Source organism: Camellia sinensis, chromosome 13, assembly GCF_055761805.1.
Source record: "Camellia sinensis isolate YWXY chromosome 13, ASM5576180v1, whole genome shotgun sequence".
Lineage (NCBI taxonomy): Eukaryota > Viridiplantae > Streptophyta > Magnoliopsida > Ericales > Theaceae > Camellia > Camellia sinensis.
This window is the reverse complement of record NC_138973.1, coordinates 29,909,054-29,923,337: the sequence shown is the minus strand read 5'-3', so window position 1 is coordinate 29,923,337 and position 14,284 is coordinate 29,909,054. Positions and strand designations below refer to the sequence as shown.

The following is a 14,284-nucleotide window of genomic DNA, read 5'->3' as shown; positions in this document are numbered from 1 at the left end:
TCCATTCTATTCCTGGCCCAAAGCTCTTTGATCTCCTTTTCTGACATAGAAGCCTTCTTTGTTTCCTGAAAAAGAACAATATCAATACCCCTATTTTTCAACATCCTCTTTATTTTGCTCATTTTTTTATTTCTCCCCAAACCTCTCACATTCCATGTTAGTAGCTTTATCATTTCTATATACACTAAACTTTAACCCCCAAAAGCTATTTGAAGCTGCAGGAACTAAATCCCCTCCCCTTCTTGCTCTATCATTTGGCTCAAGGTCCATAATTTTGGCCAACGCTTCCTCTTCTTTGCCTTTGAAATTTATTCCCAGCAACTTTCCCATCTGAATAGTTTCCTAAGCCTTTTTAAGTAGAGATCTGCTTCTAGTTACTCCACTAGCAGTTGATTCTGAACCAGATGCTGCCACAGCTGCTGCTCTCCATAAAATCCCTTTCGGACCCAATTTACTAGAGGATACTCTTTTGTGATTATATCTTTTTGGAAGCTGAAGATAACCCTGCTTCATCTCTTTGATTTCTTCCCACTAGATTTACTAACTACTCTCTTCCTCCCTTTATTCTTTTGGTGCTTCTTCCTTGAGCTTAAGTCGTTACGTTGTGTTTGTGATAGGTTTGAACATATCATTACAGGACTCACTACATCTTGAAGCCCACACTGAAGACCAGCCTTGAAGCCCTGGGTGTGTATCTCCACCATTGCCCTCATATCCACAAGCCCATTACATAGGCCCACCTCATTGCTCTGACCCAGTTCCACCTCTAGATGGGCCCCCAGTTTAAGCAGACTAGAGCTAATCAAGCTTTTGACAACACCATGCGTGACAACCTGCTCGTTGCTTTTCTAACCTACCAACTCACAACCGTTGCCTATGCTCCCAGTTACTTTCATGATACTATATGTTTTCCCCTCGAGCTCATTACCAGCAGATTCTGCCACCACTGTTTCAGATCGCCTTGGTAACTCCATCTCCACCTCATCACTACACCTCACTCTACCTGACCCATCCCCTATACACATATCCTTAGTATGGCCCAACTCCCTAGCTGACTCACCATCCCAGTCATCATCTTCTACAGCCACATCACTTGTCATTACCCCTACACCAACCTTCTCACCATTATTTGAGCTGCACACTCCTTCCCCACCATACTCCATAGAACAGTCACTCCTTCCTGCCAATATATTTGGTAACCTAGATAATTGTTCCCACACTCTCACAGTATGGGAAGATCCTTTGCACTCCAGATTAATGACTTCACTGATTGGCTCCATACACTTTGTTAGAATTTGAATTCTTGCATATTCAAACGATTCTAGGTTGCAAACATCACCTTTAATACAAATAACCTGCCTCAAAATATTACCAATTCTATTTAAGGTTGTTCTATTCCATAGATTCCATGGGATCCCATAGCAGCATACCCACACCTTCCGTTCACACACTCTGTGAAGATCAGGATTCCACACCACAATTTCCACACACCAATCCTCTAACCACTCCTTCACAGCTCCCAAACTAGCGTCCCTACATTCCTTAGATTTGAATGTTAACAACACGTCCCTACCCTCTCCATCCCTCACTAGAACATTCTCCATGCCCCTCTTTTGTAATTCATTTTTAAGCTTTACATTGGCATATTCAACTTTAAGACGGAGCACCACACTTTCATAAAGCCACCCATTTCCTATCTCCTCTGCTTGGACTGACACAATTCCCCTTTCCATATCATTAGTGTTCTTAATGACCTCTGCATACGTTTGAACACCTGCTGCTGGCTTCCACACACCGCATTCACCCCTTCCACTATGTAGAAAGCCTTTTGTTTGAGGATGATATTGGGCTTTGACTTCCATAGCTTTCTTGCCATAGTCTGCATGCTTTACTACCAATTGCTTATCCTCCACACATATCCCATGAGCTTTTTGCACTGCTACTTCTGTTGCCACTTCACAATCATACCGGACAAAAGCAAATCTAGTGTTCCTCACTTTCCTTCTCTTTAGAGAGATGTAGACATCCTTCACCACTCTAAACTTCCTGAATATGTCAACTAACATCTTCAAGTTCATAGATCAGGGTAGATCATCGATAAAAATTGTGAAAAATCTTGTATTAGCTTCATTTCTCCATCCTCCTCTTCTACCTCTCTGACTCAATACCAGAATCCGTCCTCATTTCTCCATGGAAAAAGATGAAGCACAAACACCTTTACAAATAACTTTATTATGTAATATTACTTGAGATATTGCTATCTTTGGCGTACAATGGGTGATGTCTAAGTTAGCTAGGAATCTACTTGCCTTTTTTAGTATGGCTTGTTCTAGGGGTGGATATATTGTTCATTTATTTATGTGGCTCGTCATATTTACCAATTTTGCACCAACAGGTGTCGCACAATTGCACTCCAAATTGATCCCAATGAGACTGTTTGGGTGACATTCATGGTCGATGTGCGAGGGAAGCCTGGCCTGAACTTGCCTCCTGGTTGCTATGGCAAATCATCTGTCTCTCCAGCGACAATTTCAAACGCTGAAATACTGTGTAAAAATCCACTAAAATATGCAGCAGAATTGGTTAAAAAAGCCGAGGCTCTTGTGACCGAAAAATACATAAGGTCAGTGGCAGATTTCTTGGTGGTCAAGGGACGACCTCCATATTCAAGATCATGGAATTTCATTGTTTCCGACACGACATGTGCTGGTTTTGGAGAGGTTGATTTTGGGTGGGAGAAGACTGTATATGGTGGTCCTGTTGGTGGCACATCTTTTAGTAGCCCCTATGTATTGTTTAGGAATGGTGATGGAGAGGATAGGATTGTGGTGCCTATATGTTTGCCTGTGGCTGCTATGGAAAGGTTCAAGGTGGAGCTTTGGAGAATTACTCTGGGGCCTAATGGGGATTCACATGTTGTAGAGCCCATTAAGATTACCTCTATGCTCAAAATCAAATCAGTTGTGCAACCCTATTACTTTTCTGTGTCAATATAGTTGGGATAGGTCAGTATGATGCTTCACATACTAGGGTTGCAAATGAACCGAATTGTTCATGAAAAAGTTCGGCTCAGCTCGCTAAGGGCTCGGCTCGGCTTAGTTCGTTTAGTAAACGAGCCGAGCTCAAGCTCGCATAAGCTAGGCTCATTTTTCTTTTGTTTAAATTATATAATAAATATATTATTTATATATTATATAATATAAAAAATATTTTTTTATTTAAATAATATAAATGATATTTAAAAAAATTATCGAGCCGAGCCGAGCTCAAGTCCAGTTCCTTATCGAGCTGAGCTCGAGCTCAATAAATGTGCTCAATAAGTAAATGAGCCAAGCTCGAGCTCAATAAAGCTCGGCTCAACTCAATTCGTTTGCAGCTCTATCACGTACTGGCCTTTTCTTTATTAATATATGCCTAAGTATATTTTGTATATTAGATTCTTATCAATAAAATTTTTATTTTACTAATTAAACAAAAAAAACTGAAATTAACCTAGTTGTATTTCACTATGTCGTGAGTTTTGATTTTGTATAATAATCAGTAAAGGAATAGAGATAAGAGAAGTTACATACATTATATAACAGATGAGACTTGATTCTTAATATCGGACATCTGTGAGTTTTTATTTTCTTGTGGTTCTGTTTTTGCCTAGGTGTTGCCGGGCTATTTGTTTGAGATTCATGTGCTAATATTTAGATGTGATTGTTACAATAATTTGTACATATAGGTTCATATATGAAAATAAATAGTTTTAAAATTTTGCACAAGCAAACATATTGGTAAACATAAATTAAGATAATTTTAACAGATTGTTATATGAAGGTGTAATTTTTTTTTATTTATGGTGCTAAAACTTCAATAGATCTATCCATATAAAATTGTCAAAGTCAATTTTGAACATTTATTTTCATAAAAAAAAGGAAAAATCATTTCGCTCTTTTGATTAATCAAAAATTTAAAAAAAAAATTGAAAATTTATATTTAATATTCATCTTATTTGAAAGGTGTCGAAAATATAAATCCAGATATGAATTTTGTCAAAAAGGGAAATGTAAATTTCAAGTTATGAGATATAGTTATTGGATTTATTTTTTTTTTTTGGGTACAAATTGTTGGACAAATTATGTAAATTAAACAAGATAAATAGATTCATGATTCATCAATTACGTTACAGAATAAGAAAATCATGTTGAATATTACAACCATATTTCATAGAAATACATAATACGATAAAATGGTAAAGAAAACAAACTGAAACCTATGTGGTACTACAGTCTCTTTAAAACAGATTAGCCGCCTCATCGTGGGTGCTGGAGGTACTTCAACTTTTATCTCTCAGGATACGACGGTTTAAGTAGGCTAACGCAGAAGCACCTTTTGTTAGTTTTAGTGATCTGGCAATGGCAGTAACCTCTTACACAGAAAGAATAAAAATTTCTAGAGGAAACATTGAACACAAAGGGAGAGCAAACTTTTTGGTGTCAAAGAATGAAGGAGAGGGTTTCTTTTTATGTACATGGAGGGAGAAAGGAAAAGGCTCCTGCAACAAATGCAAGTTTTAATTTTGCAAAACTCCCCAGACATAAATTGCAAAATTGATGGCTTTAATCTATCATGAATACAAAAGAGTTACCAGGTTTAATACACATGTATATTGTGTATAATCCTGCAACCACCTTTCCCAATACCTCTTTCATGAGGCCAATTTAATGAGTTAATTTTTCATTCAAATCTTAATAGTTTTTTGACATTCTTTTTGTGGTGTAAAGATCTTGTTACAAAGAATCTAAACCTATTTAATCCCCCTCAACCAATGGTTGGGACCTACTTTAATTTCACATTAAAGTCACCAAAAATTTATTTTTTTCCAATAATCTCCCACATGAATAAAAATTGATTGAATAAAGAAAACGAACAACGTTTACAACAAAGACTTGGAGAGAGAGCACTCAGACTAACCCTATATCAGAAAAGGCAACTGTTGGCCTTAAACTTTTCGTAGTGAAAGCCTATCGGATTTACTGGCTGACCAATGAACGTGATGTCTTGAACTGTTCTTCCGTTTGTGTAAACCGAGATAATAGACCTCACACAGGAGTTAGTCCAACCATCGTTCTTGTTCTCACTGATGTGTCCGGTATGGCCCTGGAACACTAGCCTGGTTCAGTGAGTGTTTTTAAAGAATTCGGTCTTACCACTTCTTAAAGAACGACCCCACTTTGCATTCACATAGGTGACAAAATCTTGAAAATCCCAGAAAATTTAGCAAGGCCACAAAAACCAACATGTGAACTATTAATTTAGTAAATTGCACAAATGGTATTCGCCACAATATTTACCAAATTCCATAATGAGTCAATCTTACAAACCAGTCCTCAAAACCTCTCTATGACATTTTTACATACACTTGGTGAGCATAAATAAAAAATATTAGTTAGCTCACCAACACAGGAAAACAGAGTCATGTTTTTGTGAAATTGAGAGAGAGAGAGAGAGAGAGAGAGAGAGAGAGAGAGAGAGAATTGTTGGTTTGTTATGGTTTGGGTTGAAAACAAAAAATATATATAATTAATAACAATTCGTAGTCGCTAATTACTTTTTTAATCCCTCCAAATATTTTAGTTTTTTGGCGACTAAAATATTCTTTTGTCGTTGAAAATATATTTTTGGCGACCAAACTTTTGGTCGCCAAAGATAAAAAAATAAATTTTTTTCTTTTCATTCGGCTATTAAACAATTTTTAGTAGCTAAAACTAACTATATGGCTACTAAAATATTCTTTTGTCGCTGAAAATATACTTTTGGCGACCAAACAAATATAAAATATAATTTTTTTCCTTTCATTCGGCTACTAAACAATTTTGGTAGCCAAAAGTAGCTATATGGCTACTAAAAATTTTTTTAGTCTGCAAATATGATATTTTTAGCTACTAAATTTTTTTTTAGTTGCCAATAATTAATATTCCTTGACCAAAAAAATTAGTAGCTAAATATTTGACTTTTGCCGACTAATATTATTTTTGGTCGCCAATTCCACAACTTTTGGCGACTAAATTTTTTTAGTCGCCAAAAGTGCATTTTGTTGTAGTGATATTTATATATATAAATAATTGTAAACACAACCTGTGCATAGCACGGGTGGAACACTAGTATTTTATGTAAATCAAAGGGTAAACCACTAATAAGTCTTAATAGTTTTACTTAATTCCCACAAAGTCTTATTGAAAATAAGTCTTAATATAATCGTCACTAAAAATAATTTTTTGTGATAATTTTTTTACATATGTCGCTAAAATTAACAATTAGTGACTTTTTTTTTGTCATGATTTTATGAATTGTCTCTAAAACTTACAATTAGTGATGTTTTCTGTGACAAATAAAGTTAAAAATTAGTGATATTTTTTTGTGAAGATTTTTTTAAACTGTCGCTAAAACTTATAATTAGTGACACTTTTTGTGGCATTTTTTAAATTGTCACTGAAAATTAACAATTTGTGACATTTTTAATAGTGTACGATAAAAAATGTCATTAATTATCATGAGACCTATTGGACAATTAGTCTACTTAGTAGAACTTACACATAAGTCTCCCTAAATAAAATTCCTCCTTTATTAACAGTCTATATCATTAATTTTAGCCTGCTTGCCAACTCTTGAATGTCAGTAATGTTCCATATACAATGAGTAATTATTCAATAGTTCTAGAGTACTATGAGACTTTATTTATGTAATACTCCAAAATTAATTGTAGAGACAAAATTTTGAGTTGTCCACGTGGTCTAGGTACTTAGCCGAGGTGCCATGTAGGTGATTTCGAATGGCCGAGATGTGGTCAAACCACATCTGAATCCGAGATGTTCGAATGAGAGACTAGAGTCCTAGATTATGACAGATTCTCTGTTTGGATAACGTTAAACTCTTGAGAGAGTTGATCTTAGATAATTGATATCCTTGTAAATGATAGAGTTTTATAAAGTAAGACTACTAGGGGATGAGGGTTGGCTATAAAAGTAAGGCACCCCCGTGGGTCTAAAGTATGCTTTTGATTGTGAGTTGTTTACTCAAATTGATATCTTGTAAGATGAGTTAATTGATTTGATCATCGGAGTGTCTTTGGGTGGACAAGTCATCTTGGTGTTTGTTGTCTCCTTGTGTGCAAGTGTTGGGCTCTTCTATTCTTTCGTGTGCTCTACGGCTAAGTTTCTTAGATCTTGGTAAAGAGATCTAGTTTGGTTGTGAGGTCAAAAATCAACACCCACAATTTAGCACCATCTGTGAGAATTTAATAGGAATAGATGGCCAACATATGACAAGGAGGATATGAAGGATCATATTGATTCTTGATTCTTGTTTTTTGTTTTTGATGAGTGGACATTTGAGTCCTTATTTCATGAAGCCGACGAATCATGATCTCGGTTGGCTGAGTATCTCTAACATGTTGTTTAGCCAATATATTGGAAGATTAGACGATATAGATTTCATCATCTCAGGTTGCCGAGGTAATAGAACCCACGGGGCAGTTGTGGGGACATAATTTTGAGTTGTCCACGTGGCCTAGGTGGTTGGTCGAGGTGCCTCGTGGGTTATTCTGATTGGCCGAGGTGTGGTCAAACCACATTTGAATCTGAGACACTTGAATGAGGGAGTAGAGTTCTAGATGATGACAGACTCTCTGTTTGGGTAAGATTGGACTTTTGAGGGAGTTGGTCTTAATCTAAATAGGAAGAGTCTTGGATAATTGATATCCTTATAAATGATAGAATCCTATGAAGTAAGACTTCTAAGGACGAGGGCATTACTGGCTATAAAAGTAAGGCACTCTCGTGGGTCTAAGGTATGCTTTTGATTGTGAGTTGTTATAGACATCTCATTGTGACTTGCCATAGGACTTAGGCGGTTTCTTCTGAACACTCAATGATGAAAATTGGAATATGCTATTTTACAAATTTCTCAGTAGAAAATCCAAATTGGTTGAGGTTAACTTACTAAGTTAAGTAAGTTTATAATTTTGCTCTTAAAAATGTGTCACATGACACTTGTGTGTATATTTTTTATTTTTAAAAAAAATACTAAGAGTTGTAACCAATTAGATCAAATTGAGATAAATTCATAAATTTAAAAACAAAATCGAGCCAATTGAAATAACATGGAATAAAATGACACAAAGATCAAAGTATAAGGACTACCGTCATAATTTTTTTTTTTTTTTTTTTTTTTTTTTTTTTTTTTTTATGTTCACCAGCCTTATCAAACTGAATTTACAACTGCTTGAGCTCGGCTCGATTAATGAACAAACCTAAAAATTAAATTCAAAGTTATTCATTTAGTAAACAAAACGAACTCAAATGAGCTTTAACTGAGTCGAGTTTGAATTATTCATAAATAGTTCAGGTAGTTTGCAGCCCTACTTGTACCCTTTTAGAATGGATTTTATTATCGTGTGCCCTTAGAGCCCCGTTTGGAAAGTGACTTACTAAAATATAAAATTAAAAAAATCAATATTGTTGGAAAGGACGTTTTGACTTCTTACATATAAAAAAAATATACAAAAAAAGAAGTGAATAAGAAGAAATATTTGGCTTTGTAAAATAAATGAAAATGAATCTTTAACTTTTTTTTTTTGTATGAATTGAAACATTTTTTATTTTTAACTTTTTAAGTGAGTTTTTAACTAAAATAATCACGTGTCAAACGACCACTTGGGATATATATAAAGAAATTTATAAAGATTTGTATATACTCCAAAAAATATCTATAATATAAAATATTTTTTTTTAATTTTTTTGAACATATACCATTAAGGCAAACGTTAAGAATAATTTTTAAAAATATAAATAGTAGTTTCATCTAAGAGCATATCCAGCAACCTCTTTATTTCACCAAAAACTCTACAATAGCAAGCCAAAGGATTAAATTTCTTCTCCAGTAGCCTAGCTAATGTGAAGCTAAACTAACATTTTGCTACAGTACCTCGCTAGGAAAGACGAGGTACTATGCACTAGTTTTTACTTAATTTTTTTATCCTTTTTTAATTCAAACTTTTGTTTCTCTTTCTATGGCATTCTTTCTCCGTTCTATTTGTTTCCTTAATCTGAAATCTCTCGGCTCTTTCTCATGCAACGACTTAAAAATTTAAGGGTAAATTACAAATACACTTCTTGAGATTTACTTAAAATATGAATTGTCCTTTGCAGTTTGGAAAATTACAAATAGCTCCCTGTCATAATTTTTTATTTAACAGAATTAATTAAAAAAATAAAATTTCTAACTGTTCACCTATACAATAATAAAATTATCTGAATTATTAATTGAAATAAAATTTTAACATTATTAAAATTGTTTATTAACTTGATAATTTATTAATAAAATGACCTATTTGTTATGAAATTAGAAATCTTAGAGGTATAATGTAATTTCTAGAACCAAATTGGATAATTTGTAATTTAAGTAAACCTCAAAGGTGTGTTTGTAAGTTACGCAAAATAGAATTTTTATACATAAAATTTATAAATAAAAATAATGACTATAGAAAAATATGACCGTTGAAAAAATACGACAGTAAAAAAATATAACTTTTACAAAAATATAATTATATTTAAAAGAATGGAAAAAAATAATAATTTGAAAGAAGTTAGTTTTTTTTTTTTTTTTTGAGAAAGAAGGTAGCTAAAGTATAAAAATATTTTAACAGAAGATAACTAAAGTAAATAGTTTTATTGGAGTGTATATTAAAAAAATGACTAGTTAAAATAGTAAAATAAAATTTTAAATAGTTACTTTGACAATCTTTACTGAAGATGCTCGAACTCCAACTAGGGTTGTGCATAATATCGCCATAACAGCCAAAATCGCACCGAATCGCACAAAAATTTCAACTCTGGTGGACAGGTTGGGCAGGTGGGAGGCCCAGCACTGGTGGGTCGGCGCGGGTGGCTGGTGGAATTTCCCAACCGGCAGGTCAAGCCGACCCAACCCGCATATGTTTAAAAAAAATAAATAATTTGTTATGCTTATACACACACAGACCTTATACTCACACATACACACAATAATTTCTCCATAAAACCTAATTCACACCCACCCACACATTTCAACTTTGTCTCATTCACACACATAGTCTTTCCTCACCGTCACTGCAACAACATTTCATCGCCGCTGCTATAACGTTTCATCGATTCACACACATCGCCGTTGCCGCTGTATTGCTCGCCTCATCGCCGACAGCCTTTTTCACCGCCACCGTTGGTGTCCCCTTCCCTTGCCGATCTATTAGCCTTTCCTTTCCTCACCGCCCCTGCTATGCCGATCGGCTCATCACCACCACTGTTAGGCGCTCTCTCTTTCTCTCGATGCTCTCTCTGTCTAATAGTTTCTTTCGTTGCTCTCTCTCTCTCTCTGATGTATATGCTCTATATATATATATAACATCAGTGAATAAATAGTGATAATTTTTATTTTTATTTATACTTATTATAATTTTTATTTATAATTGATAATTTTAGTAATTGTAATTTTATTGTGTGAATTTAATTTTTATTTATACTTATTATAATTTGTATCTATATGTTCTATATGCTCTCTCTCTGTTCTATAGGCTCTATAGACTATATACATATTGAACAGAGTTGGGAACACTTTAGTAATTGTAATTTTTATTTATACTTATTATCATTGATAATTTTTATTTATTTGCTCTCTCTCTGTTCTATATGTTCTCTCTTTTATTTATATATACTCATTATCATTGATAATTTTTATTTATTTACTTATCATTCATATAAATTTTTTATTTTTGTAATAGGGAATGGATGAGGAAAGTACAACTGCTGGTGGAAATCCTACACCAACTGCCGAATCAACCACTATTGCTAGTTCTACCACTACCACAATGCTTGCTAAAAATTCTGGTAAAACTCATCCATGCCCTAGTATTAATTTAGATAAAAAGAAATCTGAGGTTTGGGAGCACTTCACTTTACTTGATGATTGTGAGCCTGATAAACCTAGGGCTACTTGTAATTATTGTGGTAAGGATTATGGTGCTCGTGGAAAACAAGATGGGACTAGTAATATGTGGAACCACCTTAAGCATCAATGTATGAAGTCTCCTATTAGGGAAGTGGACAAAAAATAAAAAACGATCTTTCTTTTGTTAAAAAAGAAGGAGTGGAAAGGGAACATGATGGTCGAAAGATTGGATCTCTCAAAGCAGTGGGATATGATGAAAAACTTTGTAGGGAAGCACTAACAAAGATGATTATAATTGATGAATTACCTTTTAGGCATGTGGAGAAGGATGGTTTAGAAATTTTTGTATAGTTATGGAACTTAAGTTTCCAGTCCCTTCTCGCACTACTATTGCTCGTGATTGTCTAAAATTATTTCTTGATGAAAAGAAAAAATTGAAAAAAGTTCTAAGGAAACAACGAGTATGCCTAACCACTGACACTTGGACATTAATTCAAAATCTAAATTATATGTTTGTCATTGGCCATTGGATTGATAATGATTGGAATTTGCACAAAATAATTCTTAGTTTTTGTATAGTTCATGATTATAAGGGTGAGACAATTGGCAAACAATTAGATAAATGCTTGCAAGACTGGGGGATTGATAAGATTTTTACTATTACAGTTGATAATGTAAGCTCTAATGATGGTGCTATTGCATTTTTGAAGAGAAAAACCAAAGATTAGCTTTCCACTATCTTGGCAAATGAGTTTTTGCATATGAGATGTTGTGCACACAAAGTGATTTTAATTGTTTGTGATGGTTTAAAAGAACAAAATCATTCAATTACCAAGATTCGATAAGCTGTGAAATATGTAAAGTCATCTCCAGCTAGGCTACAAACTTTTAAAAATTGTGTGGAGCATAAAAAGATTACTTATAAAAGTTTGCTATGCCTTGATGTTCCAACTGTAACGCCCTCAAAATAAACCCATAAATCATACATTCATGATACAATAAAGAGATATCATATTCCATACATTAGAGTATTCTTACAGAAAGTATTGCATGTTGACAACAAAAGTAAATGTCTTACGGGCTTACAACTTTCCAAGTCAACACTTGGGTCCAACAAAAGAAGAGTTCTAACTCTTTATACAGCCCTTGGCTTGATTTACATGTAATACAAAAAGATAACAACAAAAAGATCTTTCAACCTCTAAGCCTCCCAAGTTACGACCTTGGAGGTGGCATGTCACCTGCACTTGAAAATGATGTCCCATAAAAGGTGAGTCAAAGTCCAGTAGAGATATACTAAACCAAATATGAGAGATAACTAAAACATTACCATTCGATAAATGGTTAACACTTGTAAGCCAATCTACAACACTTCCCAGTCCCATGACAAATACATCCGTGTTTCATTCCACTTTCCTTTACTTATCCAATTCAAATTCATAAACATGACTCACTATCTAGCCAAACAATTAAATGAGACCACAACTCATATTAAAACACTTCCATTATCCATAATTCAAATGAGACTACAACTCATATTAAAACGCTTTCCATTATCCATAATTCAAATGAGACTACAACTCATATTAAAATACTTCAATACCTCAATTATCTACATTATGCAAACGTGATTAAGATTTCGGGACTTTCACCCTGGACACTCCAGCCAACTTAGTTATCAATGGAATTCATCCCCTATCTCCTCCCAAGCAAGCTTGAGAGTACATCCCCTATCTTCTCCCAAACAAGATACATATGCAATGTATTTAAACAGTTTATCATATACAATGATCAATCCAGGCACATATTCAATATGTTAATCCAACCGTCATATTCAATGACTTAACCATTTGATTAGTTTCAGTTTTTCCTAATCAACATACAATGTCTATAACAATCAAGACTATCCTCCCCCGATAGCCCAAAGCAGTTATCTCTATATCGATAATAAATTCATTAAACAGATAAATCATCAACATTTCCATAGATGTGTGATTAATCAATCCAACCACACTATTCAATCTCATAATTTCCCAATTTCATGATTTTCAACTCAATTTCACATTTTTCCAAATTAATTATTCAAACATAATTAGGGCATTTTTTTCTCTTTTTCAAATATCAACTCTAAGGCTCAATTTTATCAATTTAACAACGATAATTCCATTTTCCAAGGTCTCACATACACATGGAGTTTAACAATTGAAAACCCTCTTTTTATAACGTTAGATCAAACCCTAACTTTCCCAAAGTTCCCATTTTCCACCATTTATACAAAATGACTAAAATCTATGTCAAAACTCATAAGAAGGAGCAGGGTATCCCTACCTCAAGAGAAGAGACTCAAAGAAGATGAAGGTGAAACCCAAGATACTCCAAACACCAACTTTTTCGGATTAAAATGAAGCCCACACCAAGCCCTACCTTTCTTACAAAGAGACTAGGGTAGGAGACTCCTAGAACATGGAGTATTTGTAGAGAGAAGGTATGTAGAGAGAGAGAGAGAGAGAGAGAGAGAGAGCAGTCGGATCTAGGGTTTGAAGATAAAAGAAAATCAAAAAGTGAGGAAGAAGCTGCTGCTGTGAACTGATATAATCGACCCTCGCTCGAGCGAAGGAGTGGTCGCTCGAGCGACCAGACACAAAGAAACCTCGCTCGAGCCAACAACACGAAGCTTCAGGTCTGCAACCCAGAAGCACGCTCGAGCGAAGGAAAGCTTGCTCGAGCGAAGAAACCCAAAACATAGTCCTCGCTCGCTCGAGCAAAGGAAAGCTTGCTCGAGCCAAGAAACACAACCTTCAGGTCCAAACTAGACGCAGATGCACGCTCGAGTGAAGGAACTAAAACACAGAGCTCGCTCGAGCGATAGAATCCTCGCTCGAGCGAAGACACCAAAAATTGGATAGCAACCATTTGTTTCAAAACACACCCAACCTGTTACAAACCTGCCCAACACATCCCAAAACCCAAATACAAGGAATTAAAGGATGGAAATACAACATATACAACAACAGACATCCATGGAACCGAGTACGGAATACAATAACTAATGGAGGGAAAACCGGGATCGCTATACCAACAATGTGGAATTCCACCTATTTGATGTTAGAGGTAGCCGAGAAATTCCAAAAAGCTTTTGAGTGTTTAGAAGAGGAAGACCCAGAATGCAAGTTATTTTTCATGGAAAATGATGATGAAAATGAGAATGCAAATGAGAATGATGGTGGAAGAGGCAAAGAGAACGGAAAAAGAATCATTTCATATCCTAAAGAAGAGGATTGGGAGGTAGCTAGAGTCTTTGTGAAATTTTTAAGAC

General features: G+C 34.7%; 1 pseudogene; it reads left to right on the top strand.

Annotated features, from left to right (window-relative positions):
* Window positions 1–2,450: 2,450 nt before the first annotated feature.
* LOC114258383 (methanol O-anthraniloyltransferase pseudogene) lies at window positions 2,451–2,996 on the top strand (annotated as a pseudogene).
* Window positions 2,997–14,284: the final 11,288 nt, after the last annotated feature.